This window comes from Eleginops maclovinus, chromosome 16 (assembly GCF_036324505.1).
Source record: "Eleginops maclovinus isolate JMC-PN-2008 ecotype Puerto Natales chromosome 16, JC_Emac_rtc_rv5, whole genome shotgun sequence".
Taxonomy (NCBI): Eukaryota; Metazoa; Chordata; class Actinopteri; order Perciformes; family Eleginopidae; genus Eleginops; species Eleginops maclovinus.
Genome location: NC_086364.1, coordinates 2831385 through 2849644, shown reverse-complemented (window position 1 = coordinate 2849644; position 18260 = coordinate 2831385). Strand labels below are relative to the sequence as shown.

The window sequence follows — 18260 nt, the reverse complement described above, 5'->3', positions numbered from 1 at the left end:
GGTAGACCTACTTGCAGCAGGCCCAGCATCACTTGTTGACGGTCCTGCACCTGCAACGTTACTCTCATTCACACTTGCGTTCTCATTCACTTCCTTCGCGCAAGGGACTGCATGCACCGAGCCATCTGTTTTTCTGACTTTTTCCTGATTTTCATTTTCAATAACTCGGTCCTTTCTTTTAAATAGCTCGGTTATTCTTTTCTGCATTCTTTTATCTCTCCGTATCACAATGCTTTTCTTCACAGCACGCACTTCCTCAATCAGCTTCTGAAAACATTCCCATATATTGGCTGTCTAGTTGATACACTGTAAATATTTTAACACGTGATAATGTAAATATTACAGGGAGTGAGAGGGCTCATATGAATACTTTTTAGGGTGTCAGGAAAACGCTTGCTTACTTTACAAAGCATGCTCACATTTAAATCACAAGCTTACGGTCCTGTAGCCCACTAAAGCGGACGCTCTGCTCAGCTGTGCCCCCGTTACAAACAGCGTGAACAGCCTATTTGAAGAAGAGTAATTTATTATTTGTCCGAGTAGAAGACATGTCTCAGTATGCCACCCAATCACAAAAACATGAAGTTTTTGAAAAGCCGATTTAACATTTCGCTGACACAGTTTTAAAGACGAGAGTCAAGACGACTTCATTCACTAGAACTAACTGCGGAGCAAGCGCGGGCAGGAGATGGAATCAAACGGAACGCAAGCTCCAGAAAGGCACCAACAGAAAGACCAAAATATATGGGATATTTGCAGACGTTTTGAAAACTGATTACCATAGGCTACTGGATGGCTTTCCCATTAGTACAATTTAGTACCATTATTTCCAAATATTTTTTGTTGGGGTCTGAATAGGGGTGGATTTGAAAGCGTCAGTCGATGCAATTGGAAGCTGCGCACGCAGGAGATCCTTTGACTAATGACTATTTTAAGCAAGCCAAGCTGTTATCTTCATCGGAGCTGGTCAAAAATGACATATTGTGGGTAGCCTAGATATGTTTTCTTCTTAAAAGGCGTGCGTTACTGCATTTTTTGGATTTAAAAAAAAAAAAAAAATGTATTCAACATAATAAACCCTTATCAAATCTTACCGGTGCGCCGCACCGCCGCGAAATCTTTTACAGGAACGCAGCACCGCCTCGCACCGGCTTACTTTCACCCCTGGTGTCTTCTGAATATGAGGGATCAACTTGCCCCAGCTAAAGTCAAAGAGAAAGTACAGTTTTCGTGTGATTGACAGGTCGAACGGGTCAATCAACATCTACTGTGAAAAACTAAAGACTACATAAGGTTGGATAAACTTTATGATCCAAAGTTTGGAACATTTTATGGTGCAGCAGCATGATCAAGGCATTGCACATGGGTAAAACATTTAATAAAATAGAAAACGAGCATAAACAGCAAATATTGGAAAAACTGAAACATTGACTTTAATTAAATGTATTATGTCAACAGATTTCACATAACTGTATTAGGTTAGTTGAAAGCAATATTACGTTTAAATAAAAAATATTATTGCTTTCATCTAACCTAATACCATTGTGATAATCTGTTGACATAATACATTGAATTAAAGTAAATGTTTCAGGTTTTTCAATGTACCTAACAGTAAAAATAAATATATCTATAAAGTATCTAAATATACAGAATAAGATATACACTATAACAGACCAACATGCTACTAACAAAATACAAACAGGGTACTACCGTATGTACATGATACCAGTGTGCAAAAGAGTTGCAGTTTTTTATTACACAGTACAGTGTAGGTAAAATATATACACATATATTAAGGTGTTTGGCGTCCTGGAGCAACGTTAACAGCTAAAAGCCAAACTTAAAGGAATGACTCATGGAATTAGATTTGTTTTAATATTATTTGTGTTAACAGATGATCAAATTGGATGGAAATGCCAAATATTTAAATGTAACGCACCTTCCACAATAACAAGAAAAGGATTTGTGAACGCCAAAATAATAACAAAAGATCACAAACAGGAAACTAATTCCACAACATTTCTTTAAATACTTTTTTTTTTTAACGAATTCTTTAGAAAATGATTTCACATGCCTTAACTTGGTGAGCGATAATCAACTTTATGTTATTCCTTCACAAACAATTATACCCTCAACTATGCATGTGACACAAGGTAGTGCACAACTGATGGTAACCTATTAGCAAGGGTCAAATTAGACTGGAGCTGACTGCATATGCCAATGTAATTGCCTTTTGTAAAGTTGTTTGGCTTGGGGAAGGTGTGCCTAATGTCTGAAGAAAAAAAAGAAGTATATAAAGTATAAAGTATATTATGTTGAAAAGTATAGAAACTGGCATTGTGTATGAGGCACTGTGTGTGTATAAGGCACTGTGTATAAAATAGTATGTCAAAAACGTCAGCGCAATTATCCCAAAAAATATGAAGAAATGCATGGTACTGTATAGTATGTCTAGAAATACATAGTAAAGTATATTATTTGAAAAGATATGCAACAATTCATTGTGTAAGTAATGATATGCTATGTCAAAAATAACATGAAAAGGTCATATTTGAGGGTGTTGAAAATAAACATTTTATAGTGTGTCTAAACATATGGAAAAAAGTAATAGTATGTAGAAAACATCATAAAAATTCATAGTTAAGTATGTCAAAATTAGGAAAACATTCATGGTATAGTTTGTCGAAAATACGAAATGATGTCACAAGATATGATATGAAATAAAACATATTTAACAGTAATAGTATAGAATGTCATTATTGACTGAGCAGTGACCCCGTGTGGTGAGATCTGCAAATGACCATTTTCACATCTTCAATCCAGTACGAACATTCTTTAGTGCTTTTAGTTTACTTAAAAAAAAGCCTGTTATCCACCAAATCTTTCTCAATTGCAACCACGGCGTCATATCCAGCCGATAACAACAGTATTTTACCCCAGAATTTTAACCACTCAACAATTTAGCTGATTTTGGGTTTTGAATTATATGTTTTGACTTTGGGGAAGTCAAATTTAAAATGTAGTAACTTCTTCAGAGCTTGTTGATGTAATTATATACGTAACATGTTAAAATGTTGGACTTATTAGATAGCATTTGGGACTCTTAACCACACTAATAATAATTACCTTCTATGTTAGCAAGGTTAGTAAGCCGTCTCTGAACACCATGCTCTTACCAGTGTGCCCTGGTTGTGCTGCAGAAGCACTACCTCTAGTACACCCCATAATATCTCCACCAACTATACCATGCAGGTTTTGCTACTCAGTTTTCTATTGGCAGATTATTTAGATTTTTCGGCTTAGACATGGCATAAATACATGTAAGCTTATGTAATTCCTGACATCTAACTTTGGTTTCTACGTTGTCGAACTTCTATTATTTGAGACCAAGATCATTTATATAGAGCAAGCTAAAGTGATTTGATGGCAAAGAATGACATTTCCAAGCCATCATTGGAGGCCATCTTGAAAATTGCCGCCATCATGGATTTTTGGGTGGCTAACGGACTCTCTACTGAAGAGTTCTTCAACTCAAAGGAGTTTATGTGCCAATTCTAGTACTTGTATCCACCTTGAAAGATGTCAATGGTTTATTCAATGAGTAGCACTGCCTGGGCCTTTTTAAATGCAAACCTATTTTTAGATATTTTTTTAACACATTAAGGTGTTTTTTGAATTTTTGCCCTCATTTTTTCAGTATATGTTCTGCTCTAAAGCTATATTGTGATTTTTATTTAGGTACCATGTAAGTGAGTATGTACCAGGCAAAGAATCAGGCAAACTTTAGAGTGGGAGGGGGGATCATGAACTGTATGTGTGGCTGTCAGTGGGAAAGTGACTTAGTACTTCACCCAAGTACATTTTTGAGTTAAAAGTACTTTACTTGAGTATTTCAATTTTCTTCGACTCCATTATGACTTGGAGGCAAATATAATACCTTTTCCTCCACTCATTTGTCTAACAATGTAAATGGATGGTTACTTTGCAGGTTCATATTGGGCAAAATTTAAATCAACTAATGAATTACAATATACTGTTATGGATCAACTAATGATATAAAAAGACACTAAAGTCAGCTCCACCTTTTATGTCCATATTCATGATACATTTTGAGCATATTTGAAAAAGATTGTTCATAAAACTATTTTTCAAGTGGCCTGAACATAATTCTGTTTTTTTTAATCGAGTATTACTCATACCAATGAAGATCAAATGCACCAGAAGGAATGATCTTATGATTTATTGGAAGTGTATCACATTGAGTTCAAGGTTTTTCACTTTACGTCTAGTAGGCTAAATCATTTGATTTCTCTGAAGTAATTATGGGCACCAGAAAGCCAATCAATGTAAAAATCATTTATGACCATTACCTCTCTATACTGTATATCCACAAAGTATATCCGTCATTTCTTTTATGGAGCTAATGACAGAGGCCCTGTATGTACCAACTTTAATTATTTGATGCTGTAATTTCTTCAAAAGAGAGGAACTTGAAACCATTTAGCCCATACACCCGCTGTACATTAACACAATTGGCAAATGTTTAAAGTGCTGAACTGTTTGTCTACCTTTGTTGTCATTTTAGGACATATTCCTACAGTGTTTCAGTACGTACATTTAATAGTACATTTAGTTGGTCATTTGAGCTACTTATGATACCGACACAGTCCTTTAGACATTTGACTCTCATGACCTTTGCAGTGATAAAGTGTCTTGTCATTTTGGAGGCATTTATTCTCTTGCTGGGGAATTAATTCACGACCACTGACAATTGGACCGGACATCTTCTTGCAGGACAAATGAAGTGTTCTTCAAAAAAGGCACAGGACAAAAATGGAAAGTTTTGGCATAAGCTTTTAATGTTTTTATTAAGTTTTCTATGTTTTCTCTTTAAACTGAATTTGTTTCCTTTTCCCCAGTAGTTCTATGTTTTTTTTTTTAAAAGACTTATTATTCAACTGGTTTTTCATTTATGGTATCAGTTAAGGAGAAGAATTGCTCGGGTAAATCGGCATTCACAGTCAAACCTTCATACACTTTAACAACAGAACTGTTTTTTTTTTATAAGTCTCTTTTTCACAAATGCTGTTGAATTATTACAGTTTCACCTTTTTTGTTCTTTACATGTTTCAAAAATAGAAAAGGTAAATAATAAACATTCCATTTAAATATATTTTGTACAGTTCTTGATTCTTTTTTATTATATTTTTCTCTCTCCAGTGTAGTGACAATAAAATGATATCCAACATCAGTCTTTATAGCATAAACCCCATTCAATATTGGAGGGAAGCCTCTCTCTCTCCTGTCTCGGTCATCCTTTGTTTCCTCTGCATCTTTCCAGTGGACACATTCCGATATCCCTGTTGTGGGACAAATCAATTGATCAACTGAGTAATCAATAAATCAATCGGTCGACAATGCTATAAACTGCCGACACTTTCAAAAGGGAAGTGAAAGATGACACAAGAATAAGGCTTTGTTCTTAAATGGTGACACGGGAAAAAATAAATAGATTATGAATTTCCCCGAAAAGCACTAAAACCACAACATTGGTCTTTAGAAGCTTCCAGGAAATTATGACTGGACTCATGAAACTGAGCCTCCAGAAAGTGACCCAACACAGTCTGCTCTGTGAAGAGTGGCTACACTAGTGAATAATGTCCATGCCTGCATGAAAAGAAGCCAGAAATGTAATATGAATTATCAATAATATAATTAGTTTATGTCCCTAACTGTGTCTTCCTGACGGAGAAAGGAAGAGGCGGAAGACAAGACTTTTTTTTTTTTGAGGACTGAGGAGAGGCTTCCCTTCACATAGCCATTCGCAATTTAAGTTTAAGTCATCATTTTGAAGTTTCCCATGCATGCATTTAGAATTCATTTTCAAAAAATAGAATAGAAAAACACAAGAACAAGGGATGCAAAACGAAGCTTCTTCCTCAAAATAACCACAGACGAGGAGGGAAGGAGGAAGAGGAGGAAGGGACAGAGAGAGAGAGAGAGAGAGAGAGAGAGAGAGAGAGAGACACAGAGAGACAGAGAGAGAGAGAGACAGAAACAGAGACGGAGACAGAGACAGAGACAGAGGTGAGGAGCAGCAAAGTGAGAATTAGAGGTGCTGCAAGAAACAGTATGGAGGTTTAGCGCCTGCCCTGTTAGCTTCAAACTGAAACACAACATCATCCAGCTTTAGCGTGAAAGTTCACTCTTCATCTTGAAATAGTGTTTTTACAAAATACTCTTCAACTCCCTCATACAATGCTTAGGCTGGCTAGCTAGTTTATCCAGACCATAGGCGGTAAACCTAAAAGGAAGTCCACTTATTAGCATATTAGCAAGACGGGTTTATAATTTCAGGCTAGCTAACCAATTCATTCAGGCAATGTTAGTCAGCTAGCCTTGGTTAATTTGACTTAACGTCAACTTGTTAGCTTTTTCTACAGTTTTTGAGACGTTTTTTTAGGACTTTAGGCTAGTTAATTTTGCTTAAATGATAGGCTAGTCTATGATCAGCTAGCTAAGATGCTAATTTTAGGTATAGGTGACCTAGTTTATCCCAAGCTCCACTGGCCTTAACTGTCTGGATAAACTAGCTAGTTTTTCTAAATTATGCAATGCAAAGTTTTAATGAATAATACATATATTTTACATGTCACCTTCAGTTTAGCTGTGTTTGCTAAGCTATAAATGGTAAAGGGGAGTAAACAATAGCTCTGTTTGCGTTCAAACTTTTTCACATTTCACCTCTGACCAAACCCCAATGATTGATCCACATCAGGTGTTTTTCTTCTGCTGTCTGAGAAAAAAACATAGTCTGTGACATCACCAAACTGCTTGTGGCTTCTTCAAATACATACAGTATACTAATATTAACTCTAACCAGCATTAAAGTAATATGGAGGGGGTTGACAGTGGGCAAGCCGCTCCTCTGCATCTTGTCCTGATATGTTAGGGCATCGTTTGAGTTTCAAGTAAAGTTGCACTATTGGTTAGCTCAGCTGTCAGTCTTCTCACAGGAGTGTGGCTTAGCTCAGTTTGCACAAAACACACACAATCCAGACACACTCATACACACATCAACCAACCACACAACCAAACCCCTAAAAAATAGCGTGTACCATTATTGCTCTGTCCCCACTACCCTGCAGTGGAATAATCAATGTTGCTGTTTGTTTTTCCAGAATTTTGCAGTCATCATTTGTTTATCTTCTGCTAAAGCCCTAAAGGACTATATTAGGACTTCATTAGTTTTGATTCTCGGGCAGTATGCCATCTGATATGTATGGAAGGAGAGGGTTGGATCCTATTGTGATGCAGGGCTTTATCCATGTCCAAAGAACCGTTGAAGAATTTGTGTTGCGCACCTCAGGATTCAAGTTATTTCCACCTTTAATGTAAATAAACCATTTTGCAATTGCTGTACTTGTATTATATTAGTAGTTGGGCCATCAAGGTTTCTGTGAGATCCCAACCAATGATTTTATTTCAGAATCAATCTTCATTACCACTCGTATTGCACCAATTTTGAAAAGAGTCTTATGGCTAATACTATGAAGGTTGCATTACAGAAATGGTACACTACAGTGTTTTTGGTTATGGACCCATGCACACCATGTAGTCTTTTTCTGTATCGAACAAGACCCACATTTTTACGATCAATGAGAGTGCCTTCTAATGCTACATTACATTTAGTAACCTTCCCTTTTTTTTTTTTTTTAAACCCTAAAGTAAGTAAATGGGCAATTCTAATTAGCAGTAGCGTCTACTAACATTGTTTGTTAAGTTTAATATCTAGGGCTAAGATCAAAGGTATCAGTCCCTTTGAAACCAGGTCTTCTTTTTCAAATATGTACGATGGTCATATTTACCGCCCCCCATCCCCACCAGAGACACATGTTCTCCAACAGACCAATGACATGAAGCCTTTAGCCCAACTGGTGCGTGCATAGGCTATCTTTATGTTCACTGCATGCTTAAATACAAAAGCATTTGTCAATCCATTGTCATCATCTTCATGATCATAATTCATTATAATTGCATGTGTTACAAAATACAAAATATATGATATGTAAACCAAAAACAACAGTTTTAACAAATTAAAAAAATGCTCGTAGCAATATGAACCAATAAAAATCAATGACACTGAGAGAAGTTGGTATAGCTACAGTACAGTTCTTAGTAAGATATATATTTTTTTACATTTCTAAAGCTGTACTTTTTACCTTTAGGAAGACAAGTGATATCAGAACCAATTATTTTCACATACAGTGCCACATATAAAAGAAGAACACCCTGGAAGCAATGAGATCTAGTGCTGTGTGGAAGGACATTAGGACATAATTTTGACCAAAAGGATAGAAAAATCTACTTCCAGGCTTCAAGAAGCGAAATCAGCAGCCATTGATATGAGCATCATGTTCACTCAGAACTATTAATATATTTGAAACTTTCCTGAAAATACATACTGCAGGATCATAAAATCTCAATATTCCACCTCTCAGATTTTTTATACAGTGTATTCCTGAGATAGGCCCTGTTTTCTATTTGATTTTTGGCACCCTGTTATTTGTAAGACTCCACCAGAATGATACAGAGAATTGTGTGTATGACTGAAGATTATCAATACCAAAGAGTGACCTTTTTGGTCCCAAATAATGCAAACAACACTTAAGATACGGTATCATGGCCCTTGAAGTTATCGGTTGAAGTTTAAAATCCTTTTTAATCTTCAAAATAGTTTCGATTTTCAGAAATGCATGACTTTAGACACAATGAAATATCAAATACTGGATGGACTGCAGCCTGACTCAGAAGAGTTAAAACCATTTAGTCTTTCGACTGAGCAATCACATCTTGGCTGAATCCATTTTTCGGAACAGTTGCCGACTCTGATCGTAAGAGGTGTTAGTACCTAGGACTCTCAAAATCTGCAGTTCATGAAACCTGCAGGTCTTTTTCAGCTGTACTTAAAAAAATGACCATATTAAACTGCTCATCTGAACTAATATCTATCTTATTGAAACTGAGTAGCAGACCAGACACATCCCGTAGAGATTGCCCAGGTCAAGAAATGATGTAAATCCAAAGAATATTGGTCTTAAATTCCATCATATAGACATTAGGACGGTCCATATGACCTCAATTTGTGAGGGTCCATTAGAGAAATCCAAAGGGTATACTTTTTTTTTTTTTTTAGCTTGATAGCCCTTATTGAAAGCGTGAAATACAGCTGATGATCTTCTCTGGCTGGTGAGTTTGGCAAAAGCAGTGACAACAGGAAAGTGCAGGTTTGTCAGCGAATAGCTGTTTTTTACATAAATGTTAGTTTTTTTGTCCTTTGTTAGCAGAGATTTCTTTTAAATGGTGTACAAGCTATAAATGGGAATATTTTGCTTAAATATTTGTGATAGCCCGACTGTATATCAGCCACAAACCTACACTAATGGATAGCTAATGAGACACCAGTGTCTGTGAGTGTCTGTTTGGTCATTGTGTATCTTGTTGTAGTCGTTCTGCACTTCTCTAAGGTCATTTTGCATGCCTTTGTAGTCTTTTCTGGTAGTCATCTTGAGTCGTTGTGGTCGTTTTATGTCTGTTTGTAGTCATCTGATTAACTTTCGAAAAATAAAATGTTATTATTTCCTTTATACCAAGGTAGTGGTATTAGTCACTTTCTTGGCATTAGTCAAGGAACTGAGGTTCTTGCCTAGCGAGTCCCTATCCCCATTCAGAATACTTCACCAAGTGGTGGGCACACATTGTCCTAATATAACCAAATACAAATGAATACAGAGCAATTAAAATAACTGATACAGCATCAAAAATGAACATTAACCCTCACATGAAAAGCATGGTAAAGACATGTCATAAATAAAAGACAAATAAGAATTACCAGCACAATCTACAGCTTTTTTTGTGAAACATGATTTTCTAGTACCTGCTACCTTTCAGAAGAAATATTTTTACCTTTCTGTTCATTTACCTCTTTTTCAAAATCAAAATCTCTCTGTGGTTTTCTAACAGCCCAGCAGAACATCATTACTTGAACTGTTTCTGGTGATAGGGTTACTTGACTAACCCTGTTTCAACACATTGATCCAAGATGGCTGCCTCCCTCCCCAGGGAAACAACTACCAACTGGTGCTGGGACTGGTTTTAGGTGGACACTGTTCATTTGCACATTATCTGCTCCTTAATGATTTAACCACGTTGCATTAGCAGGGGATAGACCCAACATATTTTGTGTTTGAGCACTGTTGAAGGTCTTTGACCACAGTATTTTTTTGATTTTATTTGGAATCGTTACTAAATTCTTTCAAATCGGGTCACTTTCAAGAAAAATAAACTGAAAAGCCAAAGCCTCCACTCTAAATGTTCCCCCTCGAGTTTTCCCTCCCTCTGTTTACAGGCGTACGCTACAGCAGGCTTTATCTGGGCACACATTTTCAGAACTATTAAAGCTACTGAATAATTTCAGCAATTAGGACTATGCTCTGAAACAGTTTGTTATGGAAAAAGGTTTTACTTGAAGATTACTGGGGCAGACTTGAGTTTAAAGTTTAAAGGATCAGATTTAGGGTTAGGTGCTTTTATTGGAGTCTTTACACAAAGCACCTCATAGATAGGACTATGACTGCAGGGATTAAGTCGCATTGATTTCAAAGCTTGTTTGATGCAGATAGTCCCAATTGAGCTCATCGGAAAGGTTGGTATTATCAAGTTAGTTCATTAAATACTCTTTAAGTAAGGCTACATTTGGAAGCAACATCAGAAAGAAGTGATTATTTTCGAGTGGCCATAGAAGATATGAAAACGTTTTGGAAACAATATTGGAGATTTAACTTAGCAATACTGCGGCTACATTCCAGCTAATTCAAGTACAAGGTTATTGAATGGTCAATGTCCTATAATACACAAGTTAATTCCTTGTGGAATTGTGGGCAGATTTGATAAAGCTACATCATAAAGAAGCTACTGGGGTAAACATTTATGGACATCCTTCAGTTTGTTTCTTTTTGTTTTGAGATGAGTTGTTCCATGAATCCTTAGAATCTACTGAACCAAATTTCCTTCTATTTGGTCAGATTTTTCTGAGGATTTTTCTGGAAACAGCCCAGTGTTTGATCAAACTTTAGTGTTACGTACATAACACCTTTAGAATTTTAACCTGAACATAATTATTTTTCACGCTAATGCTAACTCCAATCCCATGCAACAGGAATCGATTTGACCAACACTGATAACACTTAAAGGATTCTCAAAGGAAATGACAAAAAGCTATTGCTCTGTTGGGAAAATAACCAATATCATCCTCGGAAATGAATCTCTTACAGTACTAAAAACAACCCTGGATGAAGAGACAGCCATCTTGTAAATTGCCTGTTTCATTGTTTAGGTAGCAATTTCTACCGGTACCTGACTTGTCCTTGACCCCAGACTACGGAGGACATTTTGCCTTGGATATCAAGGGGGAAAAAATGTTCAGAAGAAAGGGAAAACATACATTTTCAATTCAGATACATGGAATCAATGACATCTCTGAGTGGACAGCACAGTTCAGTTCAACATAATTTTGAAAGTTTTGGGTCCACATTGTGACACAAACACACACAGCTGCCATTGGAGAGAGATACGTATAAGGGTTCTGGTTAAAGGCTACAAGAGGAAGAAGAAAGAGAAGAAGAAAAGGAGGAGGAGGAGGAGGAAGAAGAAGCAGAGTAGCAGTCAGGTGAGAAGTTGAAGTAGTAGTAGACGAACGTGTAGTAGCAGAATAAATACTTGCAGAAGTTGGGAGGAGTCTTCTTGGATTTTAGAGAGGTGGGGTTGGGGGTGGGGGGCTCCTAAGATTTCTCAGAGAAAACCAAACAGGTTGGATGTTGCAACCCTTTTTTTCTTAATTATTTGTGTTTTATAATTAAAAAGAACATTTTTTTTAAACATAATCCTACATTTTTTATAAATTTGTTTCATATAACATAATCTTCTGATAAATGTTCATGTTTAAATTCAATTTCTAGCCCTGTTATTCATGGGGGAGATCAGAATGGCTTGCAGAAGTCATGCAGAATATTCATGCTGGTAAACAATGTCATAAAAATGCATTTCTAATTTGCCATTTTTTTGTCCCTATGATAGTTTCTCAAAGATGTTCTCCCGCTGCTGCAGGATACCTGCTTTTTTTCTGAAAAACCTCTATCTTCTCACCCCACATCCCCAGAGGTATAGAGTGTATGGTCTGCAGAATCTCCTTCCCCCCTCCCTCTTTCCCTCGGAGGGGAAGGGAGCTCCTCCTCATCCGTCATGCCTTCTGAGAAGGCAGTTTGCTGCAGGAGATGCACGTATTAGCAGCCAGTTTAGGGGGTTAAAGAGTAGCTTGGATGACGTTGCATTGACATTGCTGTGTGGCAAAAAATAAATCTATGTTCTCTCTCATGGACTCCTTCCGTTCTCTCTCCCCCCATTTTTTAAAATCCATCCATTGTGTCGTTGACTGTCTTTCTTCGGGTTTAAATTGGTTTCATTCATGCCATGCATTTTGCTAAAGAGGAGCAGCGACGCTGAGATGCAGGGAGGAGAGGGGGGTGGGGGGGCATTCAAGACACCGTAAACACTCGAAGGGAACAAGAGAGAGAGAAAGAGGGTCAATCACATTTTCCTTTTCAGTGACTTTTTCTTGAGCTGATGTAACGGCCAGTTTCCTGTCTCTGAGGGCTTTAGTTCACCCCCAGTTGGTCTGTCTTTGGGTTATTTCCATCACAAGGTGAATACTGGTTTTTTGACATTTGCTGAGATCTCAGTATTAAACCCAAGATGTCTCCCGGAAGATTCAGATAATATCAAATACAGGATCATGTCAAATGTACATGTGATATGGCTGATGTTTTCTGATATGTATGAGTACATTTTCGCCTGCTGTTAGAGGTCCTGTAGCTCAGACTCTGCCTGAGTCATTGGACATCACGATGGACCACTTCTGACTTTGCATAGTGCTTTGAGTGCCAAAATAATGGAACATCCACTGGATATCAACAGCTGAATGAAATAAAAATAGTAAAGCAACAACACAACTAAAACAGAGGGCATCTTTGTTCCAAATCCAAGTCTCTCAAGGGCCCTCTGGACGCTACGCTGGGAGCCCCCATGGTGCGGTTTGCTCTGTTCAAAAGAGGTCAGAACAGCTTTTGTAGGATCGTGACCATTTTCTCCATTAGGATCATCAACCAGGTTGCATATGAATGTGTCACACAGATGAAAATGTTCTGGTCAGTGTCAGTTTCTATCACGCATCTTTTTTTCTTCTCTTTCTCTCTATCTCCTTCCCGTTTTCTACAGTGAATCCGTTTAGGGGAGATGGAGGAGCAGCGGTTTCAAAGTTTATTGTTATCCTCTTCTTGTGGTGAAACGGGGTTTAGAAACTCAGCACTGAAAAGAAAAGAGAGAAAATAATTTAGTGAGGATTTCGAGGAAATTAGTCATGACTCTTGATCATCAGACACCAGACCAAGGAATATAATTAAAGGCTAAACATATTCCAAACAAGGTTTTGATAATCCAGATGAGGCTTATTCAAATCACTTTGTTCAGCATTGTATTGAGTTTCATCCAGGTCTGGTGCAGATCAACATTGGATCCCATTTCACACATTCTGTAAGACAGTGGAATAATGCTGGTGGGTAAAGAAATGTTTTCTTTGATTTCATTACCTTGGAATCTGCGAGATACAAATGTCCCGGAGTTGGTTGCACCAGTTGTTAACAGATCAATGCTAATGTTTTAATGTTAAATAAGTAGCATTTTATGCAACACTGAATAGGAACTGGTGTTGCTAACTCAAACAACTGACAAAGCTTACGTTAACATGCTCATATATGTCCCGTTTAGAGTGAAGTGTGGACATGTTAAATTTAACAAAAATAGCACAATGTATGTACAACCAAAAAAGGTTATGCTCATTACACTTCACGTAGCAAGTGTCAGTTAGCATAATCCAACATTTCCCATTTATTATTAACTGTAAAAAGACTACAATCTCTTAAAGACATCAATGTAAAGACAGAAAGAGAGATACCTACATTAAGAAAAAAATATAAATATATTCTGTGCCTCTAAAACCATTTTTTTTCCTAGCTTGTAATGCTACTATGACTAACTGTTTACATTGCTATTGATTAACAGTGCTAAATATGTTTCCAAGAAGCTGATTTACAGATTAATATTAACATTCGTAAGTGTTGATGTTGCAACCAGATCAAGAAAAACATTGCATTATGAACAGCTGGTGCAACCCTACCCAGAATCCTCGGTGCTGGCACTTTACATTTACGTTTTACAACACCCACACATCAGGAGATTTCAGTAGACAAATTTAGCAAAATTTACAATTATTTTACCCACCATCACAGAGAAAAAAGTATTTCTGATAATCCAGTTGTTTCCAGTGGAAATCTTTTTGTGGTTGAATGTGGATCCACATGAGATACAGGCCTGTTTCCCAAAAGCATCAAGGATCAACTTTATCTACATATCAAGACAATAAGACGTGGTCGTTAGTTTTAGAAAACAGAGAAAAATGTGTGTTAAATTGAGATTGGGAATATTTTGCGTTGCTATTATTTTTTCTTTCCACTTAAAAACTACACTTGAGTTTAATCAAATAATTTAATCTCAAAGGTGCCGTTGGGAAAGAGGCCGTGGACATTACTTTCACGTTGTAAAAGAGATTTATAGTGTTAGCCATTGTAGAAATCCTTCTTTCTTTAATTTGCTGGACAGCTTTCCAAACAAAATCCTCCCAGGTTGGAGCAAGAATTTAGAACTTAAAAGACTTCTACAATGGCAGACCAACCTAAACTCTGGTTTCCAGGGGGTGCTCAGTGAGGTATTTGCTAATAGAAACAATATAATACACCAAGACAAAGAAATTATAAGCCAAACACACCACTGAAGCAAAGGAAAGACACCACCACCAAGCTCCAGCCTAGCCAACATGCAAGAACACCGAGAACACAGAGCTCGAATGTGACACACGTTATGGTTACTCTCCGTCTCTGTAACCCACACACACTGAAACAATCTGCAGAAGTCCTCGGAGGGCTGCTCAGTCCTCTGATATAACCATTCTTTGGAAGCCGATGAGACAGAGAGTCATCAAGATCACAAACTTAGTGTAATCAAGGGATGTCAAAGTTCAAACCAGAGGACTGCAGCCAACCAGGACTGGGCCAAAATCAAGAGCTGAGAGTGGAACATCTCAGTTGGTGTGTCCTGCACATGTACAGACCAGACCTTGGCCAAATGATGATTTTTAGCTTTTTGTTTCATCCCACTTAAACCTTCAGATTGGCAGGTTATGCTGCATCAGCTCAGTACATTTGATTCATTTCACTCCGGTGCAGTTTTCCCAAATGACAAACTGAACTTCTTGTGCACCTGTGTGGGATAAAACAAGCCGCAGCTGGTGTTTGTAAATGCTCTTTGACCCAGGTGTGGTAAACACGAAGTACATGAAAGAAAAACGGTAAGGGAAATAGAGTGCGGCACACGACACGAAAACACACATAACATAAAACAAAATGTCACACCAACACAGAACCACACACAGGTGAAGAAACACAGCACAGGGAGCACAACGGTGCACAGGACAGCAGCGAGGAACACATTCTTACATGGGGAAGAGATTTTGCTTCTTTTTTGCCTCCTCATCATCACCACACTTTTCTGTCTTCCCCAAACTTTTCCTCCTCCATCTCCTCCCTCTGAAGCTGCTCGGCTGACAATCCACTCAGAACACATCATTTCATTGCACAGTTTTCCCCTCCTCACAACCTACAATATAACCCCTCAGTCTTTTTTTCATTCATTTAAATGTCCGCTCCTATCTTCCTCCTTGGTGACGTCCAGTGTTTCACCAAACCATTTAATTGCTTCACCAATTCATTTAATTCCTTTTTTTGGTTTTGCTGTGAAAGACTAAAGGTGGCTCTATGGTAGGTTGGGGGATTAAGTTTCACAGAAAGGGGGACATGGTTAATTGAGAGGCTGGAAAGACGAGGGACGCCACAAGGAGAAGACAGGAAGCACAGTTGGACATGGAAAGCAAAACAACATTTTTTAAAAGAGGCGAGGAAGAGCCACAAAACACAGCACATGGCGTTCACAGAAATCTCTCCCTTTTTCAGACATACAATACATCTTTGAGGAAACATGGGTGAAAAGGAACATAGGGGGACGGAGGGAGAGAGAGAAAGAGATACCTGAGTTGTGAATGAATGAAACGGAGAGAAACATAGGCAACAAGGGGCGGAAGAAAGAAAAAAAACCATGAATGAGTTTGGAAGGGTGCCTCTGCAGTGTGGTTTCTCATTGGGAAAGGACAATTAAACCATGGACCCGACAAGAACATTAAGAAACAGAAACTTGAATATCAATTGCAGGAGACCTGTGATGGAATATCCGCTCTTGCATTCAGCTTGAAAGTCTGATGCTACATATGTTCAACCTCCAGACCCATGATTCCCATCTTGCTACAGAAAGTTGATGCTACTTCCTCTGGCACTGGGTTTAACTTTTGAGCAAACGTTCAACATGAATGCACCTATAATAATATAAATAAAATAAGATATTTGATTTTCATCACAAGTCACAGGTAATTAGGGCCATGTACCATTTTCTTTTTGAATGGCAAGAATATTGTAGGTGTAAAGAGTTGTGCATTATGTTTTGTTTGTGACCTTAAGGTTTTGACGTCACAACCATAACCCTGACCCTAGCTGGGGACCAAATCTTCCGTCAAGCAGCCAAGAGTTAACGACGACTCTGGCTGTCATGATACTGGACTGATAAACAAGCCACTTTTTTATTTAGATATTAATATTCATAAATTCAGCTTTTCTGGAAGCATTTCTGGTTTACAAAGGAAAATGTCTGTCTGGTTTTGAGTCTTTAACAAATGTTTAATCACGGTTGCGTTATATTCAAACCAACAATGCATTATGCTTACTTAGTGAGTACTCTTAAAACATTTGAATGCCATTACGTTTTAATCACCTAACATTGCAAATGGGGAAGTAAGGGTTTGCCCGAGGCCCCTTGGCATTGTTTATCTGGCCCTGGTCCCCCTTGTGGGAGCCTGTTATCAATGCATTCTCACATTGCAGAGGTATCCTTCTTTTGATCTCACTGTAGTTTAAACACAAGTGCAGAATTGAACAGGACAGAAAGAAATGAAAGGTGACATGAGACGATGGACGGGGACGATTGGGTGAGGAGGTATCTTGGGAGGTCTCTCCTCTCTCTTGCAGTAGAAGGGTGAGACAATGATGGAAGAAGCTGGATTTGTTGTGTTTTTTTTTTCATGTCTTAGCACTAGTTCACAGTTACTGCTTTTTCTTTTTTGCATATATCTGATAAGCGCACAGCTTTCAGAACAGTTCTCTGTGAAAAGAGAAGCAAATAAATAAAAAAGAAATCATAAGCTACGATTGTTAATATGTTTCTCTTATCATAAGTCTTTCAAGTTCGATAAGAAAGCAGCTATACAAGACCTACTACAAACGTAACCCCTCCCCGTCCTGCAAAAATAAACTTTCCCACCCCCACCCAACCTTGTTACAGTACCTAACTTGGTCGTATCCGACCGTTAGCATCATAGCAATTTGGCATGCATAATGTCAGCCCGCCCCACCTCTTCTGCATTCAAAGAGGTGAACTGTTTTTGTCCTGCATGCTTTGTTAGTGCATATGTATGCATCTTAACACACACATTCATACACACTCTTAGTAGTCTAAATATTATATACACATTCATTAAGACTAAAATCTTATCAAACCTCCTCACATTATTATTCATATCAGTATCCTTATTGCTTGCAATGGAAACCCATGCAGATTCATATACAACGCAAACTTTACATATGTACATCATCATGACAAAAGAGACCAATCAGAGTGCAGAGTGGCCTTAGGGAAAGTGACGGATGCACTCACAACAAGTGGACGTTGGGAAGGAAGAGGATGATGAGGAGAGGATGACGTGTAGAGAAACGATAGACAAGTTCAGTAGAGGGACTGGAGTGTGTGTTTCCATCTATATGTGTGTGTGTGTGTGTGTGTGTGTGTGTGTGTGTGTGTGTGTGTGTGTGTGTGTGTGTGTGTGTGTGTGTGCGTGTGTATGTGTGTGTTTGTGTATTTGAGCCTGGTGTGAATGTCAACTAGGATGGGGGGTTAAACTCCAACTGGGAATTTTTATCCTGAACTCCCAG

General features: G+C 37.9%; 1 long non-coding RNA gene across 1 annotated transcript; it reads right to left on the bottom strand.

Moving 5' to 3' along the window:
• Nucleotides 1-4836: 4836 nt before the first annotated feature.
• LOC134878743 (uncharacterized) lies at nucleotides 4837-17528 on the bottom strand. Its single transcript, XR_010167715.1, has 2 exons — nucleotides 15666-17528; nucleotides 4837-13422 (listed from the first exon to the last, which is right to left on the bottom strand). It is a non-coding gene; the product is annotated as an uncharacterized LOC134878743 (long non-coding RNA).
• Between the last annotated feature and the right edge of the window lie 732 nt (nucleotides 17529-18260).